Below are 5,303 nucleotides of genomic sequence, written 5' to 3' on the forward strand. Positions count from 1 at the left end.
GATTGTTCGGTAAATTTAAATGTGCATAATTTCATCCTCACGGGTGGACATTATTTCGCTGAATTTCCAAGCATTTCCAAATGTCAAACCCGGCACAATAGCAGGTAGGACCGCGATGAGAGGTACAAACTCTCTCCTTTACCCAGTTTGACAGTTCCTAATAAGAACGCGATCTCCCTATTGTTCTCCGAGAGAAGACGTCCTTTCATGCGTCGGGACGTGGAAGGGGGCGTCATCCCTTTCAGACTTTTCATTTCTTGCCTTCTTCAAAGGGGCTGAGTGTTTACGACACACTGGAATGAGAGCCATGTGTTCCTGAGTGTTACGAAGGATCAGATTAAACCGAATATATATATTTATTACTTGAGATATATTGTATAGTATTTGTATATCGTCTGATATCCCTTGTATATTCTTTGTACATATACACGGAATATCCCTTTACCTAGTACAGACCATAATATTTCGTTCTCCTATTGGACAGCGATCCCCTAGGCGCCACGGCCATACCCCCAATGTCTAGTTCAAAGTCACCGCCAAAGACATGCCTGGACATGACCGGCTCTGCGCAAGAATACGAGACAGAAATGAGGCTGGTACTAGATTGTTCACCTAACGTATAAATACGGCGCAGGTGAATACAGCAGTATGTTAACCAATAAGTTGAAGCCTCACACCACGATACAACGTGCTGTGAAGTGGGCCCGTTTTGCCCCAAAATAGAGCCTTGAGACCGCGTGCGAATTGATAGCTGAAGTGTCAGAGTTTAACGCTGTATCGTCGAGTTCGACCTATTCTATTATTTAAGTAATAGTCTATTATGTATAGTGTATCGTGCGGCTACCGTTCTACAGTGACCAGCATTACCAACGCTTCCTCGTACCGAGCTAGTGTGCTTATCCAGGCTGGGCGGCTTAACCTGGTGCCGTCATCCGAGGAGCCCTAGACGAGAACCGTGTGGATATGTACACTGGATAACCTACACCGGCGACTACAGAGCCCTTTTCGGCTGGATTATATTTGCTTTGGTCCTGTAGCTGATGGAGCGGAGAATCGTCTACACCCACAATTGTGTGGGATTTACCCTGTGAGGAGCAACGTCGAGCCCGCCTCTAGGACGCCTGAGGCTGGCTAGCTTTCTTCCATGCGGCACTGCATACCGGAGAATAGCTGTTGTTCGTCTGCGGATCAAGAGATTATTGCACTGTCTCCTGTACCTGGAGTCTCCTTATTCCTCGTTGACCCAGACTTTCGCTACCGACAAATCCTCTCCCCTGCTGGCCTACAACCGGAGGGACCCTATTAGTATCTCCAGCTGCCCTACTAGTGTACCATATATATAATTCTTATGATACAGGTGGTATTAATTATCTCCTGCGTAATATGCTCATGGACTTACGCTCTTGACCTATTCATGCACATTCTTCGCCTTACAAGCGCAATTCTCAATCTTGATAAGTAAAGTAATGTAAGATAATCTTTGTGCTGCTAATAAATATTCTTCTAAACGAGTATTTGTGTGAAACCGTGTTCTTGTGGATGTGTTCATCTCATATACCTGTGTACTGTATGGCCAGTAGTAATGTACATAAGTCAGTAGTGGTTTAATGATACCATACTTATTCAATACAGTCAGGGAATTGTACCCCTCAGTTACACTGAGCATAGATATATATATTTATTACATGGCGTTTTCACATTCGCCGAAATGCTTGCTTGTGATTGGTCAATAGTGAGAGGTTTGGTCCGCTCCCCACCCACACACTCCGTTCCTTTAAGGTACTTTGTTGATTAATTGCATTCCCCGCCACACGCTCCGTTCCTGTAAGGTGCCGTGTTGATTGGTGCTCTCCCCACCACACGCTTCTGGAGCAATGATCAATTTCATCCCGCAGCTGTCACAGCTTGTCATCAGCGCTGTGGGATATTTGTGGATATCCTGATGAAGAATGTGCTCAGTCAACCGAGGTTTGGATAATAACAAAGGTTTATTAACCAAACAGATAGTAAGTACATAGAGAGAATGGCTGAGGGTTTCCCCCCAGGTGATCAGCTTAATTACCCAGGTAAAAGACCTTGGATAGATCTCAAGAGGAGATCTATATAGTTAACAGGGGGGGGTGTGGTCCCATTTGATAGGTCAGATGGGGGGGGGGTACAGGTAATGGGGACACAGGGGAGGGGAGTGTCTTATTCCACAGAGAGGGGGGGGGCACAGGTAAGGGGATATAGGGGAGGGGACTATATTTACATGAGAACATTAGATATTATACCACAATACTCACTTTTCTTTCTTATAATGTGGGTGAGATTAATGTATAATATACCAGGATTGTTTGGAACAGGTAAAAGTGAAAATAGAAAACAATTAAAATAATGAAAACTTTGGCCAATGTGATTTGGTTGTTGGCATAACAGTTTAAAATAGAATTATTTACATACATGATTCATGACATGATCGACTGGACTGCGGTCTGTGTTATTTTGATATCAGAGATGTGGGAATAGATATCACCCTTTTCTTTTATTAATCGCTCAAAATACCTATATCAATGAGTGGTCCTCAACTCTGATATCAAACACCAATTAACATACTCATTAGAAGCTATCGCTGTGCAAATATCTTGGCATACCTTCAGTCGTTCATGTCGTGACTCAGGGGAGCTAATGTGATCTGGTTGTACATACAGGCATAATAAACCAATTAAATACATGCACTGTCTGTGTGTGGTCAGAGTGCACAGGGTTAAAAAATAAAATTGTGTGCATAATTATTAGGAATAGGATTTACACATAAGGCTAATGTGTACAAAAACATTTTAACAACCGTTAACCTGGTGGTTAATAAAACTAACATGATTGATTATGGGAAACTGTTCAAAAATATATATATATATTTTTGCACGTTTTATGATGATTCTTGATGAAATTACTTAGGATCCAGTTGTATTTACCCTGAGTTTGAGTGTCACTTTCATCTGTGATTGCCTCAGTTTTGTTGGTCTTTACTTAGAATCAGGCAATTTTCTCCATTTCTTCTCTATAAATGAGGAGATAAAACATCTTATGCATCGCTTCTGTATGTAATTCTAGTGCATATACTATCAATGGTTCACCATACAGGTGCAAAACAACGTTACATGTCCTCTTCTATGAGAGAATAAAACAACTGATTCTTTCTTGTCTGACAATACAATTTTGTAACCTAAGTAATTCAAATGTGATGTAATGTGATCATGTGGTCACTTCTTCCTTCAGCAATACATTTTAGCTCATTATTACTAACCATTGTTAATGCTTTCTCATTGATTTCTTTTCATCACATCCCTAGTTCATCGTTTTGCAGATACATACAATTGTGTGAAAAGTTTCCTGCTTGTGAAGGTATTAATCTGAATGATGTTGCGTCGTTGTTGACAAGGTGTTCTCTGTCGGTCGTGTGGCAGGGCCAAACAGTAACACATAAAAATTAAATAAATACATAACAATGTGGACACTGTGTTCAGAAGTCTCTTGGTTCACAGGTCTCTGATGATGTCTCTTCTTGACGATGCAGTCGGGAACATTCACTGGTCGCCGTTCATTCCCTGTCAAGGGTCACCTGTAGCAGTCAACTATAGTGGTCTTGCAGACTCTTTTCCTAGAACCTGTGTTGTTCTCCACCACCATCACGTGTCTGCCACTGTGCTCACGCTTGGCCCCTATCAGGCCTAGAGACATGGTGGTCAGGGCGTTCTTGAACGTGCTGTGTGGTGGTTGGTCCCCCCCGTTCCTCGTCATCGCGGTACTAGAGGGGCGAGGGGGCGGGCGTTTTTGAATGTGTTGTGCTGGTTTCGCTGTCCTCTCCTCGTCATTGCGGTACCACTTGATGGAGGGCGAGGGCCCGCCGGTGTAGTGGCTAGTCAGTAGGACGCTCTCTCTCACACGGATGACAATCTTGTCATGGGAATCCACCTTGATGGTCGGGGCTTTGGTTCCCATCTGCAGGTGATGGGTTTGGTCTGCCGTGGTCTGCAGTGCCGGGGTGGAGGCCGTCAAAGGTTGATCTCCTCTTCGTCAGTGTCTCCTTGGTCAGTCTCCTTCGTGGTCCCCTGCTCCACTTTCTTGGGGATGTCTGTGGGCTGGGTTGGATGGCGGTTCTCCCACGTTTGCTGTCGTCGTTCTGGTTGTGTCCGCAGCTCCTTGGCGGCGTCCCTGGTGGTAGTATGCTGTCGTGGGTCGCTCAGGTCGCTGGGTTGTCTTCCTCGTCCTGTCCTCTCACCAATTCTTGATCTGAGGATGATAAAAACTGCCTTAGAAAACTCCTCACATAAATGATTCAACGCCTTTCTGCTACAGAGGAAAATCATTTAGGGTTAATTAAATTTATTGTAAATAAAATCACTTAATTGAAAATAGGAAATGCAAGCCAATTGCATTAGCAGTGATTCCTTGTGTCAAGAAGGTCACATTCACTACAATTTTATCAGATCTTGTATCTAACTAGATCTTACAGCATTAGGCTTTAAATAAAATTGTAAATGAATGGCCAAAGTCTTGAATCAGATAAAATAGCTATTTTTCTTCATAGTCTGTGATGTCAATTTTAATTTGATCTTACCTCAGGATGCGTTGGCTGTACCTCGGGATACTTACCTCGCCACGCCTTCTCTGGCGTTATTCACGTCTCAGTGTGGCTCGTCATAATTTAGCATGGGGAAAAAACATAAAATCTAGGTAGTCAGTTAATTTTGCATGAAAAACAATCATTCGTTTTGTCATCTAACCCTAACTAACCTTACTGTCATGCATTTGTCCTAATAAACTAACCTACACTGTAGCACTCAACACTAATAAAACTAACCTACACTGTGGCACTCAACACTTTGATGAACATTGTTACTCAGCTGATAGAGTTGTGCCCTTTTTGATGTCCTGTCATACAGTGTCAGCTAAATGATCAATGTACGTGTGTACCTTGTACATTTAGATAATTGTGTTTCAATTTTGTGGTTGATATTTTGCAGTCATGGAAATGTATTAGTTGTTAAAAGAATAGTCTAAGGAATAGTCATGCATGTTATTGGTTATAAACAGAGAATAGAAGGAGGGGATTGTAAGTAAAGTTGTTTTCATCATTAATCTTTCATCTCGGGCACTTCTCTAATTCATGTGCCTCTTGAAAAGAGATGATGAAAACGACTGGTTAGTTATTGTTAGTATGGGAGTTAGGTAGATTTTCATAACTGCAAATTCATCATCTGTGTCTAATTCATGTTAATTAAGTGGTTCTCTGTTGCCATCCACCGCCAGGTGAGTTCATC

The sequence above is a fragment of the Notolepis coatsorum genome (assembly GCF_963971535.1).
Source record: "Notolepis coatsorum genome assembly, chromosome: 9".
NCBI classification, from domain to species: Eukaryota; Metazoa; Chordata; class Actinopteri; order Aulopiformes; family Paralepididae; genus Notolepis; species Notolepis coatsorum.